General features: G+C 36.3%; 1 protein-coding gene across 3 annotated transcripts in view; it reads left to right on the top strand.

Annotated features, from left to right (window-relative positions):
* Nucleotides 1-16,364, top strand: part of ADK (adenosine kinase) — a 507,845-nt gene that overhangs the window by 376,403 nt on the left and 115,078 nt on the right. The gene's annotated exons all lie outside the window — the stretch shown is intronic.

Raw genomic sequence — 16,364 nt, 5'->3', positions numbered from 1 at the left:
GGCAGTACCTATAGAGTACAAAATGCATATATTTTGCTTTGGGGATACTAATGAGAGTGCATATTTTTCTTAAACAATTACACAGAAAATTATGCCATTTCCTGTGGCAGTTGTGTTTTCAGATGTTGTGCCTGATAACACTCAGTAGTTTAGGGCATACCTGAAAAACATTAGATAGACTTGAGACTATTGGCATTGTCTTATATGTGTATTCTATATCATTTTCTTCTCCAGGATATACCATTACTTTCTTGAGACTCTCAACTTTCTTTGCCACCCTATCAAAATAAAAGTAGATTACTATCACCTATTGATTAGCTGGGGATAATGTGAAGGTAGCAGAGCAAAGAGAAGTTACTGATAACGGAAAAATCTCAATAATAACAAAACCACTATGAAGTGTTGGTTGTCCTGATGAAGGTTGTTAACCATGGTAACATTATAGTGAGTTATTTTGTTTGGAAGTGGAGATGGGAAGCATAGTACACTCCCCTACAGCAACCCACTCCTGTATCCAGGCTCCTTGCCTTCCGCCCTGCTACCGGGTTCTACTGGGTTGGTGAGCGCATCTCATGGCCCCATTGTGTCTAAACCTTCACTACTGACTAATCAAGTGGCTCTTCTTGTTTGTGAGGTGCAGTGCATGTTAGAGATGTAACTCATTCCTTTTACAAGGTTCTCAGAAGTGTTACCACTGCTCCTGACTTCTATTTCCATGGGGTTCCCCGAGATAACTCAGGTCGTGTCCTGGTTACACTTAACACATGAGATTAACCTATTGTATATAATCTCTTTTTTTTTAATAAGAAAATTTAGTAGTGGATCTTGAGTTACCCATGTGATGGTATCTACAGTATTGTGTACTGCCAGTGAAAAAATGCACATAGAGTACATTGGATATATATTAGCATTTATTTGCTAGAGGCAAAAAAAAGAAGTTGTTATTTTAAAGTTGTGAAAGGACTATACTGGTTATTACTGGTTACAAGCTCATTTAGACTTATGTGTCTATCCCACATGCAGTAAATTTTCTAATTATCTTGCATGTCAGCAAAGTAAAATAGTAGTATGTCATAAAATTGTTCTTTGTTGATAACTTACCAAATCCTCAGAGTCAGGATTTCCTGTTTACCCTGTTATTTGATCGGTATGTAGGGTGTTGTTTTATGGTATTTGTTTAGTTATTTTTTGTTTGTTTTTGCTATTCTTGCTACTTCTATTGTAAATCTTTTGGCACCCTTGTTATTGTGCTATATTCTATTGTTTGGTATCCAGTTTTGCCAGTCATGTCTGGACTGTATATATATCTTTGAAAATATAATTTAAAAAATTCGGAGTAAAATGTTCTTCCAGGAAAATGATGTCCATGATTATTTGTGTGATACTTGGAAATGAGACAAATGCCAAAATTCTTTATGGTAACTTCCCAAAGCATAAATATTCTCACAGAATACACCAGGCCAGCAGTGTACTAAGTTTTTAGCCAAATGTTAGCTCTCATTCTTGAAAAACCTCAATACACATAAGTATAGAGATCTTTTACCTTTTTTAATAAAATTCTTTTCAATTAATTATTTTAACGAATTCATAAGAACATGTATTTAATTCATACTATTGTGAGACACAGTTCTAAATATGATAGAAAACTTAGTTCTCAAGAAACTCAGAATCTTGGGGAGAAAGTAGACCAGGCAAATAAATTATAATGCATTGTAAGAAATAGCATAATAGAGCACTAAGTTAGTTGACTCTAATCCCAAAAATAAAGTATGAACCACAAGAAATCAAATCATTGTTAATCTAATACAATGGTATTTCTTCTTTGCTTAATGAGAGTGTTTTGTCCTTATCATTTGGTAGATCAACCAGGATTTATCATCTTCTGTGCAGAGAAATATGTTAGATGCTTTGAGGATACAATGTGAAAAAAAGTGTTTCTGCACTAAGAATTTATCATCTAGTAGTAGGGATAAGCTGTCTATACAAGTAACTACATATTCGTAATTGTGATAAGAGGAACCTTTACAAGTTGAGCAAAACTCTTCTGTCATGCAGAAAGCCACTTCTGGAGGTAGGGAAAGGAGAGATCATGAACAATTCAAGAAGGCTTTCGTTAAGCAGAAGATGGCTGAACAAACCCTGCAGGGATCGGTAGGATTTTGACAAGGGAGGTTGAAGGATATTGTAATTCATTTAGTGCCTACCATGTGCAAGGCAGCAGGAAGGCAAAAACCCTGGGGCATGTTCAGAGAATAGTAAATATTCTAGCTTGAGTGGTATCTCATACATGTATCTATAAATATAAAAGCCTAGCCTGGCTGGCGTGGCTCAGTAGTTGAGCATCAACATATAAACCAAGAGGTCACGGGTTCGATTCTGGTCAGGGCACATGCCTGGGTTGCAGGCTTGATCCCCAGTGTGTGGCATGCAGGGGGCAGCCAATCAATGATTCTCTCATCATTGATGTTTCCATATCTCTCTCCCTCTCCCTTCCTCTCTGAAACCAATAAAAACATATTTAAAACAAAAAAAGCCTAAGCGACCGTTGGACCATCCGGCCAGTAGTTATGATGCACGCTGACCATCAGGGGGCAGACACTCAACGCTAGAGCTACTGAGCTACGGCGACTTGGCAGCTGTGCTTCTCGGGTGACACACCCAGAACCAGAGAGAAGGGAGCCTGATTCCGGGTGCATCACCCGAGAACCACCCTCTCGCCATCCGGGACCCCTCGGAGGATGTCAGAGAGCCAGTTTGGGCCCGATCCCCACAGGCCAGCCCAAAGGACCCCACCGGTGCACAAATCCATGCACCGGGCCTCTGGTAAGGAAATAATAAAAGATCAGGCTACAAAGGAAAAGTAGGGGTACATTGTGGTGGACCTTTGAAAGTCAGGCTATGGAACTGGAACTTTTATCAGGAAGCAATAGGTAGCTTTTTGAGCAGAGGCTAATCAGAGTTGATATTTAGGAAGATGAATCTAATGGTCATGTACAAGGCTGCGTTCAAACTGAATGCGAATGGTACTAGAGACGGGTTAAGAGACTAGAGCAGTAATCAAGACAATGGGTAGTACAGGACTGACCTAGGTTTGTGTTGGTAAGAATGGAAATAAGGCATCAATGTTATAGGCCTTCTGCTTATAAAATGTGCGTGGCAGAACTTGGAAGCTGTCTACTGCATTAAAAAAAGAAAGTGTCAAAGGGACTCTGGAAGTGAAGCCAAATATCTGATGATGACATCAAATGAAAGGAGTAAAGGAAATTACCCCAAAAAGTGTAAAGGGAAAAGATTGGAAAGTTGATAACTGAATTTCTGGGGAAACACTATGTTTAGGGTACTTAACAAACAGGAAGATAAACAACAGGAAGGTGAAAGAGAAAGGGAAAGAAGATATGCAATTGAAAAGTAGGGAGGAGAGTTTCTAGGAAGGTGGAAAAATTTGAACTCTGGAACATCAATAAAGTCTAATTTCTCACTTATTAAATTATCTGTTGGAATTGGAAGTTCCAAACGAGAGAGCTTGCTGGGCAGGAGTTAGTGAGTAAAATTGACCAAAGAAGTGAAGGAGGAAAAATATTTACTCAGGAAATGGAGAATGATTGGCAATTCAAAGAAATTGGGAGAGGGATTGAAATTGAACCTCTGAAAGAATAGAAGGAAATGAAAACTCATATTTATATTTTAAAATAATTATTTTTAAATTTAATACTATGCAGAAATCCTTCTCTCCTAAAAGAGATCAAATCCTATTTATAAAGGTCAAGAAGAAAGGCTGAGATTGGTAACCAATGAAATAACAATTTCTGATTTGGATTTAAGTATAAGCTAACTTGTGATACTATGTATAGTAAGTCAAAATTGTTGTTAACGAAGTCCCATTTGTCAGCCAAATCACTTTATAATGTTCAGTACAATAAAAATGCCAGTATTGATTACTCCCTCTGTGCTTCATTACCTTCAGTTCCCAAAATGTTGATAACCAAACTTATCTTTTTCAAAACACCTAAAGGCAAGCACTAGGACTGACTGGATAATGTGTTATCTTAGATTCTAACAAGAGGTTTAAGCGATAGAAAGATAGACATTTCTTGGAGGTGATTGGCTCCATTATCAAATGCAGTATGAGCTTTTCAGAAGTATTCAGTATCTTTTCAAATTTATCTCTCATGCAGCAAGGGGAGGTGAATCATGCTTTCAGTTTAACATTTATTGAGTACCTACCTGCTACATGCTCTGTTGGGTGTTTTCTGTCATTCTCTGTGATTATTTTTTTTAATAGTCTGACTTGTACATTTGGCTGATTTCTTTTTCATGGTCATTAGATTTTTTTTTATTTCTTTGTAGTTTCATTGTTTTTCTTTATTTCTTAAGAACCTGTGTTGATTGTGACTTCCATAGCTGTTCTTGCTACTTCCTTTCCGATGGATATTGTGAAATTTTAAGTTTGTCTGTATTGGACTTGTTTCTCTGTTACAACATTCTCTGTTCATAATTGTTGTGAGTCAATTGACAAGAAGGAAGAAAATAATACTGGTTACTGGTGATGTTTGGGTGAGATGTGTTCTATGTATATCCATAGTCTAAAATTCTCACCTGGGAGAAAATACCCTTTTCTCCCACTAGAGGTAGGAGACTAGATGCTTCTGTTTTTACTATATTTTGTTATATTAATAAATCACAATGTAGACCTGTAAGTTCCTTTTCTAATTTCATTCAGTAATATTTTAGACTATAAATGGTACTGGGATTTCCAATTATATTTCCTCTTCTAACTCAAAAGAACCAGAGACTCAAGAAATAGAGCTTTTGTGATAGGTTCTGAAGTTAGAGTCAAAACAGCTAGAAACTAATGCTTTCTTTTTAGCATCTGTATTACTCTGCCATATTTCACCTTATTACCAGTGCCACTTTGTTCACAGCAATTTTTTCTAAAGCAACAACTGTACCGTATGTTTGTCCATTTTTGTATTTTACATATTGTTTTCATTTTTTTTACCTTATTTTTTAAGAGTTAATTTTGCAAAACTTCCAGAACTAGAATAAGTTAGGGCCATGAGAGTGGCCCCAGAAAACAGGATTTATAGTGTCAGTGATTAGCACACCCTAACTAATTGGGGAGCACTACACATGAAATATCGAAAATATAAAGGATATTGCTGCACATTGGAACTGAGAAAGGAATTATTAAAAAGGCACTTAACAAGAATGCTGATCTCTCTCCCCTACCTGAAGTCTTCCCTTCCTCTTTTTGTCTTATGTTTGGCACTGATCAGTAATGCTGTTCTCATTGTCTCACATAAACATACCTATCTAAACTAATACGAATTAGTTCTTTATCTTGTCTTTTATTGTCTTTTATTAATATAAATGATTTGGGTGGGGGTTTTTTGCCAGTAAATGAAGGAAGTGTGACCCATCAAATGATACACATTCTACTTACCTTAAGACTAGCAGGTTGAAGGGAGCCTGCTCTCCATAGCACCTTTAGTTCTTCATTGGTGACTCCATAAAAAAGGAAAAAGTTTGTTTTGAAACTTAGGAACATTCTACTAATAGCATAACACAGAAGTTGACATCCTTCCATTAGTTTTAAACTTTCTCTGTGAAAGTCCAGTAGTATGATCTCTGTTGAACTATCCAGCTCAGCATAGACAACATGTAAATGAATGAGCCTTGCTGTGTCCCAGTAGAACTTTATTTATAAAACCAGGCAGTGAGCTGAATTTGTCCTGCAGCTGCTGACCCTAGGCATAATGAATTGATCATATTGTAGTAGAGCTTTCTGTTGGTGAAAATAAGGACCAAAAAAAAAAAAAAAGTAAGATTTTATTAGCTATCTAGAGTTTTCTAGTTGGTAAGACAAAAGACAAGGAAATGTCAATAATATAGGATTTGTACAGTAAAAGAGGGTTTAGAACTGAGTAGAGTTATTCTTCAGAGGGTTTCAAATATAGATTCCTGGTAAAGTAGAATGTTTATGATTTAGTGCAGCAGCTATGAATAAAGGAACTATGTCCTTTATACAATAAGAAATAAAAAGCAGTGTATAGGATGCTTAAGATAAATTGTCAATATTTCTTGTTTTTGGCCTGTTAAGCTTTTTAAGCAATAGAGATTTATTAAATGTGCCAGGATACTGTTGGATCTCTACTTTAAGATGGATTCACACTGAACTTCTGCTAGAAGTAATGAAGTAAGATGGGCCAGATTTATCCTACTTCTTTAAACAGTGTAAAACCAGACAAAATATATAAAACAGCAGATTTCTGACATTAGACAATAGGTAGCACAGGACAGTGATCCCTGAGAGAAGGTAAACAGATTAGGGAATCCCTACAATTTTCATAGTATTCTGCTTAAACAGGGTGTCCAGTCTGCAGTGCAGGAAGGAGGATCCTAAACCCAGTGGTCCAACTGAATTGAAACAAAGTTAAAAAAATGAAGGCGGTCCAATAAAGAATTATTTTTTTAAAAAATGAAGAAGGCCAAGATGGCTATAATTTGCAAGAGAGAGTACCAAAGAAGAGACAGAGCACACACACTAGATAACCTGCAGAGGATTCCCTAGCCCCGTGGTCGGCAAACTGCGGCTCGCGAGCCACATGCGGCTCTTTGGCCCCTTGAGTGTGGCTCTTCCACAAAATACCACGGCCTGGGCGAGTCTATTTTGAAGAAGTGGCGTTAGAAGAAGTTTAAGTTTAAAAAATTTGGCTCTCAAAAGAAATTTCAATCGTTGTACTGTTGATATTTGGCTATGTTGACTAATGAGTTTGCCGACCACTGCCCTAGACTCTTCAGCTGAATACTGATCAGCAAATGTATGTGAAGAAACTATTGAAGGCCAAGGTTAAAAGCACAAGAAAGAAGCAGGCACGACATCCCCCAAACTCACACAAGGCTGATAATAATTTGTATCCCCAATAACTAGGGTGGAGAAACCTCTAATAAATGGGACATTTTATTTAGTACTCAAAAAGATACTATATCAGTAGGGGTACCAGAATAGCTCTCGATTAAGGTAGGCTCTCATCTCACCCAAGAAAGCTTAAAAATAGCCTGGAAAGAATCAAACTTTCAGGTTACCTAACTGGATTTCAGAATAAACCTCAAAAATATAAGAAATACAAAAAGGAAATTTAAAAAATCTAGTACCCAAAAACATAAGATTTATAAAGTATAGCATCCAGTCAAAAGTTATCAGGCATGCAAGGAGTCAGTAAATACAACCCATGTGAGAAAAAAACAATCAATAGAAATATATTTTAAAATGACACAGGTGTTAGAATTATTTGACAAGGATTAGCATTTCTAAACAGATTCTGAATTTCAAGAAAGTAAATGCATAAGCCAGTTAAGGAAAGATATGAAAAACAACAACAACAACAAAACAAAAAAACCTTCAACTTCTAGAGATCAAAAATGTGCTGGATGAGATTAGACACTGAAGAAGAAAAAATAGTAATAAGTGATCTTGACAACATAGCAGTAAAAGTTATTCAAAATTAAGCATTGAGGGAAAAAACTAGCAAACAATAGGACAGCTTCAAGTGGCCTAATACACATATTTGGAGTTTATTGAAGGGGGAGGGAGAACAGAAAAATATTTAAAAGTTGATATCGGCTGCAACTGTTCCAAATTTGATAAAATCTATAAACCCACAAATTCAGATGCTCACTGAACACAAGCAGAAGAAACAAGAAAAAAAACTGTATCAAGGAACATCATCAAATTGTATAAAATCAGTGATAAAGAAAAAAAATCTTTAAAGCAGTCAGTTTTTTTAAGACACATTATATATAGGGAAACAAAGAAAAGAATCACAGCAGTTTTCTCATCTAAAACAATGCAAGGTAGAGCGCTGAAAGAAAAAAACTATCAACCTATGATTCTATACCCAGAAAAAAATACCTTTCAAAACTGAAAATGATATAAAGACTTTTTTAGACATATAAAAGCTGAAAGAGTTCATCAATAGCTGACCAGCATAGACCATTCAAAAAAACCTCAGTTCCAAATACTAGCTATAATAATTACTTGCTCTGTGGTCTTGGACATACTTTAATTTCTCTGAACCTTTAGATTTTCATCTGTGAAATTAGAAAAGTGCCTATTTTATGGGATTTTTATGATCAATAAAATCAAATGAGTAAGAGAAAATAATTGGCATTTGTTGAGTGCCTCATGTGTGCCAAGCACATTATTTCATTATAAATTGAAATAAAATATCTAATAAGAGCCCTGCTACCCTGAGAATGTTCTTATGCTGTCATCTCTCTTCTCTTTCTTCAGTAACTGAGAAACTTGGGTTGTTCTAGAAGTTAGCCCAAATAGCTAATCAATCAAATTTTGATAGAGCACTTATCCTAACTTTTTCTTCCGTAACCACCATTAAATATGGTTAAAGGTGGGCATGAACAACTCTTCTTGTGAGGATAGACACATCAGCTAATAAATCACTTTATGAAAGGGTTAAGTATATTCTAAACTAAACCAATTTTTTTGGCTTGTGTTTTGGCTGCTAATGTTTTTTTCCAGTCACGTTTATTGAGGTGTAATTTATATACTGCCTATCTTATTGTTATAGTAAACCTATTGGATACGGTCCATGAGTGTCTTTATAGCTTATACATTGCCCCACAGATTTTTTTGGCACTCAATAAATGCTAAATAATATTTCTATTCAGCATTCTGCAGACGGGAAGCATATGGTAATAAATGTCACAGCACAGGTTGAAAATCTCCAAAACCCTGTATGTTATATTCCTTGGAAAAGCCAGTACAGATATTTTTGTGAATGAAATTTATTTTTAAAAGTAGTCTTTATTTACTTTATTTACAAGTTAAAACTTTTTCTCATCAAAATAGTACAATATTAAAAACAGTATAATACTAATAGTCTCCTGAGGAAGTATATAAATAATTTTGTAGATAGCATAAAGAAAAGGTAATTTGTAGTCTGAAGGACAGCATGAGGACATATTTAGAGGTTTAAGCAACATGTCTTCTATGATATATTGTATGAAAAGAAATAAACAGCAGGTAGTTCTTTATGATTAAATATCAGCATGACTTAGAGGTATATCACAGCTACAGCTGTTGCAGACCTTATAATGGTATTAGATTTTGACTCAATAATATATTTCTCACCCAGGGATTCTAGCACTACTCAAGTATCTTATTCTAATCTCAGTAAGGTAACCATTGCTTTGGCATAACGAAACACATTGTAAATTGAAACTAAACTTGATGCCAACAAAGGAATTTCATGCAAAAGATAACATATCCCAGTTTATGTGTATTGATGAAATGGTTATCCAAAACCATTTATCCAAAACCCTTTAGATAATATATATCTAAATATTTTTTTCATATTTTGCTCACCCTGTGATTGATCTGCTGACCATGCATGCTTGCTTTGATTTAATTTTCATTAAGTATTGTTGTTTTTTTATGAATTAACATCTGGATGAGAAAAATATCTGAATTTGGCCATGTTACTTAGGCTCCTCATTTATAAAATGTGAATAGCGAATCCAGGCACAGCTTAACTTGGTGCCTCTGACTCGGAGTCTCTCATAAGGCTGTAACCACCAGCTCAGCCAAGGCTGTAGTAGTATGGTTGCTGGGAGAGGATTCACATCCAAACCCACTCACAAAGCTATATTTTCACTGTTGTTAGCCATGGGCCTCTCCAGAGGGATACTCACAACATGACAGCTTATTTCCCTTAGAGTGAGCTGAGAGAGTATGTGAGCAGGAGGATGGTTGAACCAGACATTCCATCACTTTTGCCATATATTTGTTAGAAGCAAGTCACTAGGTCCAGCCTACACTCAAGGCGAGGGAATTGTACAAGGACCTGAATACAGTAGTCGGGTCACTGGGAGCTAATTTGGAGGCTGCCTGCTATGCCTATGATCTACAAATAGGACAAACCATTGAATGTACTCTGGATGCTCTGGAACTCATTTGTTTAAACTACCCAGAGATCTTACCAAGAACTTGAATTCAGAAGGCATAATGATTTTACAGTTTCACATTAAATATTTTAATTATCCCTAGCAACAGTACAATGAAATAGGTATTGTTGGCCTTGATTTCATTGATATACTGATATCCTGAGTGACTTGCTCAAGATTACCTAACAGATGAATTGTAAAATTCATTGTAGTCTTTATTGTAGGTCTTCTGATTCTAAACCATTCTGTACTCTTTCCATCTGCCTGTAACTACCTCCTGGCCAGTACTATCTTGCACTTAAAGCCATTCAAAAAGAGCATTATACATCTCAATGTGTGTACAAACATATAAATTTTATATTACATAGATATTTTTATGCATAGATTTATATACATAGATTTATTTCTTAAACTCTCATATATACCACGCCATTTAGGATTTACAGTGTTGCTTCAAATTCTTTGAAATTATTCAGTCAAATTCTAATACCATATAAGGTCTGCAGTTGTATCAGAGGTGTACCTCTAAGATAATAGTATCTGTTGGACAAAACTATATTTAGGGGGTTAAAAACTTGTTAGGAGGAGAGATGAACAAAGAAAAACAGCAGCACTGTTTTGGTGGCTCCGTTCTCCATTGGGTTTTCCCAAAGTTCTGGACTTGTATGACTTGAGTGAGGACCATGGGGACTCCCAGTGAATTTTCTGTTTCTTCTTGCGTTGGAGAAAAAGTAGTTTATTTTGGATGAATAGGTTGCTTTCTGCAGATAGAAGTTACCTTTCTTTGGTCCTAAGTGAGACCCTTTTCCCTTTTTATTTCAGTCCATGAAGTTTTAGCCTAATTCTCAGGACTCCTGATGTCTAAGATTAAAAAGTAGAGTGATGTCCTGGCCAGTGTGGCTCAATTGGTTGAGCGTCATCCCATGCACCAGGAGGTCTCCAGTTCAATTCCTGGTCAGAGCACAAGCCTGGGATAGGGCCTCAATCCCCAGTAGGGGGCATGCAGGAGGCAGCCAATCTATGTTTCTCCCTCATCAATGTTTCTATCTCTCCCTCTCCCTTCCTCTCTCTGAAATCAATAAAAACATATTTTTTAAAAATAACTAGTAACCAATAATTGGAATTGAAATAAGAATATGGATATTATAGTTATAGTTTAATATTGATTACAAATAATTATACTTTATATATTAAAACTGGGATATAGGCAGAGAAAATAGTTTTCAATCAAATGCAGTAGCTCCCCCTTATCTGAGGGGAATATGTTTCAAGACCCCCAGTTGATGCCTGAAACCATGGATAGTACCAAACACGTGCCTCTCTCTCTCTCTCTCTCTCTCTCTCTCTCTCTCTCTCTCTTTCTCTCCAAATATATATAACGTACATATATACTATGTACATATTTTATGTACATATATACTGTTTATGTACTTACACTAGTATACTATGTACATATACACTGAGTGGCCAGATTATTATGATCTCTGAACGCATAATAATCTGGTCACTAAGTATATATATATATATATTAGAGGCCTGGTGCATGAATTCGTGCATGGGTGGGGTCCGGCCAGCCTGGCCAGGGGGAAGGGACATGGCCGGTTGGCCGGCCTGCCTGCTGGTCAAACTCCTGGTCGAGGGGACAATTTTCATATTAGCCTTTTATTATATAGGATATACACTGAGTGGCCAGATTATTATGCGTTCAGAGATCATAATAATCTGGGCACTCAGTGTATACTATGTTTATATATATATATATATATATATATATATATATATATATATATATATATACTGTTTTTCCTATACATACATACCGTGATTAATTTATAAACTAGTCACAGTAAAAGATTAACAAGAACTAATAATAAAATAGAACAGTTATAATAATATTACTATAATGAAAGTTATATGAATGTAGCATTATTAAGTAAAATAAGGGTAACTTGAATATAAGTACCATGATAATGAGGCAGTCGATCTGATAACCGAGAAAGCTATCAAGCCCCAACCGGGGCTTGGTTGGAATGTCATCTGGTACACCAAAAAAAAAAAAAAAGATTGCAGGTTCGATTTCCCAGTCAGAGCACATACCTAGGTTGGGGGTTCAGTCCTGGCAGGGGTGAATACAGGAAGCAGCTGATTGGTGTTTCTCTCTCTCTCTTCCTCTCTCTCTAAGAAAAACCAAAAATCAATAAACATATCCTCAAGTGAGGATTGAAAAAAAAAAGAAAGAAGGCTATCAAGTAACTAATGGTCAGATAGGGTGTACACTGTGGATAAGCTGGGCAAAGAGATGATTCAAGTCTGGGCAAGATGGAGCAGGACAGTGCAAGATAGCGTCATGCTACTCAGAACGTCACTCAGTTTAAAACAAATGCATTGTTTAGTTCTGGAATTTTCCATTTAATATTTTCGGACCATATGTAACTGAAACTACAAAAAGCTACACCATGGATAAGGAGGGACTACTATAAAGGAGATAGTTGTCTTTCATACATACACACAAACAAGCACTTGAGTTTCTCCTTTCTTTTCTGCATAATCTGAAGATTATGCTATTTAATAGTGGCTTGCTAATCCCTTTAAATCGCTCTTAATGTAAGTATTCCATAGTTTTCATTAACCATGAATTTTAGGGTTTTTTTTATACCTCCACTCAAAAAACTGTATTTGGTTGTTGTTTCACTGGAACCCTTTTAGCCTGGTCAGTGAAGCAGCAAGCCTACAGCAAATCCTAAATAGCATGGTGTAGATGAGCGTCTAAGACTTTAATTATATGTCATTTTATTCACAACACTCAATTCCAGGAAGGAAAAAATGACTTTGTTGTTGTAAAAGACATATGATGTGAGTATCATTCATTGTAAACCAAAAATGATACTGTATTATAGCATAGACAACAATGGGAACTGATTCTGAAAATGTAACCTGTCTGAGAAGCTGAATAATAGTGAAAGTTATCAAAATGGAAAGAAGTGTTAATGTGAAATGCTCCTTCTCAGAAATACTCTTTCCTGGCCTGTTTGATTTTGCTTTTGTTGCTTGTCATGCATGAATGAAAGTGCTACACTCTCAGGGGAGCAGGAAAGCCTCTGTGTCGGTTGTTTATTTCCTTAATCCCTCCTCCTTTGTGATTTCTGATGTCAGATCTAAAATGGAAAGCCTGTAAATATAATGATTATCACATGGATAATCACCTGCATTAGGAACCGCCCTGCTTCTCTATTCTAACCTTCACTGTTCTCCACATGACACATCCCCTCTGCCGTTGGATTTTAACCTGACTGCTTCATTAGGTTTGTGAAACTCAGTACGCGGCGCCCTGGGGCAGCACAGATGGGGACTTGCTTGTTTTCTTTTCTCACTCTTACTGCAAAGGCACACTACAAAGTCCTTTTCAATTTAGTGTGATCAGTTCACTTGGAATTACTCTTGATATTTGGAATGGGCCTTACTCTTCTCCCGCTTCTGCCCACTTACTCTTCCATGTCCCTTTCTTCCCTACTTTCTGACCTAATGCCTTTTCGTTCTGTCCCTCCATGCAGTGGATCTGAACACTAAAATTCTGCTTAAAATTCTTCCTGGGGCAAACTGTTCCCTATGTTGTGTTACTTGTTTTGCTGAGAGGAAAATAATAAATGTTCCATCAATGTATCTGCAAACACCTTCAGATCAGAGGTTAGCTGTGGTGGGAAAGTCGGGGGTGAGGTGAGCCATCTGCTTTCTCTAATGGGGTGACTGGGGCACCCGTCCAAGATCAAAGGAAGGTGAGAGGAAGTCAGGAGATAAGATCTTTTTAAGTCACAGAACAAGTGCTTTAGCTTTTCAGTGATAGGGCACAGTTCTGCAAATCTGTGTGAGGGGGACGTTAAGATAGAAAGCTGACTTGACTTTTCTTCAGCATGTCCTTCCTCAGTCAGAAATATGTTGGCACTTGGAATAGTTTACAGATGGGAAAGTGTCCTAGTGCCTGGTTCCCTTAAAGAATAGTGATCTGACATTTATATGTGTGTCTTGCAATTAGTCAGTTCTACTATACCATAACAGATCACAGTTAATTGCTTCTTAGGTTTATATGAGTAAATTTGGACATTAAAAGAGCAACTTAACTACCATATGTGAACTTTGAGTTTTTGTGTCTTAGTGCAATTTTAGTCATACAGATTCTTCATATTAATTTTGTCTTATAGGCCTTTGGGGTTCTTTCATGCCTCTGAAAGTTGTATATAAATAAGTATTTCTATCAGAGCTTTTCGGATATCTTTTTCTAAATTTTATTTATTTATTGAATTTAGAGAGACAGACATCTATTTGTTGTTCCACTTATCCATGAGTTCATTGGTTGATTCTAGTATATGCCCTGACTGGAGATGGAGGGGTGGAACCTACAACCTTAGCATATTGGGATGACACTCGAACCAACTGAGCTACCCAGCTAGGGCTCAGTTATTGTTTTCATATAAGAATTAACTTGGTGCTCTGGCCGGTGTGGCTCAGTGCTTAGAGTGTCAGCCTGCTCACCGAATGGCCATGGGTTCGATTCCCAGTTAAGGGCATGTACCTGGGTTGCGGTTTGCTCCCCACCCTCAGTTGGGACACATGCAGGAGGAAACCAGTTGATATGTCTCTCTCACATTTGATGTTTCCCTCCCTCCCTCTGTCTCTGAAAAGCAATGGAAAAAGTATCCTCAGATGAGGATTAAAAAAAAAAATTAGCTTGGTTAATTCTTGGATTGGACAACTTGGAAAAATACTACATTGATATTTTTTGAACCTTATCCTTTCCCTTGACATCTAGGTCAGCAAATATTATTATTGACTATGTTGTCTACAAAATTCTATCATCTACGTACATTACTGAGGCTAAGTCGATCACCCTATGCTTCTCTAGTGAACAGCCTGAGGAGTTGTACTTTCAGCTTATTACTTCCTATCAACTTTGGTGTTCAGCTGTAATCGTCCATTTCAACCTTTTTAAACCCTCAAAATGGGTTCTTTAAATTGTATTTTATTAGTATACGGGACCATCCATGCATACATACTTTTCCCCCAGTGTTTTCCTTAACATGTAGATAGGACCCAAATCTGTGCTGGAGACTTTGACTGTACTTTCTGCCTTACATGGTTTGGTGCAGCGTCGTTTCAGTTGAGTTGGATCTGCTCACTACTTGGACTCAAATCCCATCCTTCTATTAATATCTCTTGGCAGAGATAATTTTGGAGGAATGTAAGTTAAGATGTAGAGGCTCTTGACAGTTGTCTGCAGTTTTTTTCATTTTCAAGAGGGAAGTAGAGTTGAACAGTGATATTGCCTCCATTTTCTGTACTAGACCTAACATTAAAATACACGCACAAAGCAGAGGAGAGAAAGGGAGAGGATTTGGTTGCATAGATGTGTTTTTTGTCATTTGATACCCTGTTGCAACAGCATAAGGGTGTATAATAATGTTCATCAGATTGTACCCTAAAGATGTTTAATTCTAGAAAACATGGTGTATTTTAATTATATGTTTTTAATGTTCAACTTTTGTTACCCTGTCATCTTACATCAAAGTAAAATAGGGGTTTATTTGGACTGTTTCTTGTAATTTTCAGTCAAAAAAGTAGAAATACTTAATATATCTAGATATAATAATTAATATGTTGCCATTTTGCTTCACTTTTATATTTTTAAGAATTCTAAAGTAAATTATATGTATCATGCCATTTTATCCCTAAATACTTCAGGACTCACTGCTAAAAATTAAGGATATTTTTCTTATCAAAATTGATAATTCTTAATGTTATCTAATTCTTAAAATATTTAAATTTCTCCAGTTGTCCCCAAAATGTCTTTTATACCTGGTTTATTATAAAGTGCGAGGTAATGAAGAAATAATCCATTTCAAAGTGGATTATTTCTTCATTACCTCGTATAGTATTCTTGGTCATTTCCCCCTCTCACTTTATCATGAAATTGACTTATTGAAGAGACCAAGCTACTTGTCCTGTAAAATGTCCTACCTATGGATTTGTCTGTTTGCTTTCTCAGTATATCATTGAACTTGTTCTCCTATTCCCTGCATTTCCTGTAGACAGCAAGTTATATAATTAAAGTTTTGATTAATTCATTAAAAAAAAATTCATCAGGAAACTGTATAGGTGATGCTGGATACTTCATACTGTCTCATAACAGAATATTGGTGACCCCACTGTTAATGATAAGTGATATGATCAATCACTGGGTTAAGGTTATGACAGCTTGTTCCTTCCATTATAAATTTATAGTTTGCTCCCCGTGATCAACACATAATCTGTGACATTTTAATTCCATGAAATACCCAGTTCCCCATCATCCTTCACCTAATGAACTTAGCATTCATTGGTGATCCTTGCCTGAATAAATTTCATTAGAG

This window comes from Cnephaeus nilssonii (assembly GCF_951640355.1).
Source record: "Cnephaeus nilssonii genome assembly, chromosome: 16".
In the NCBI taxonomy this organism is placed as follows: Eukaryota; Metazoa; Chordata; class Mammalia; order Chiroptera; family Vespertilionidae; genus Cnephaeus; species Cnephaeus nilssonii.
The sequence above is the reverse complement of the archived record's forward strand: the minus strand, read 5'-3'. Positions and strand labels throughout refer to the sequence as shown.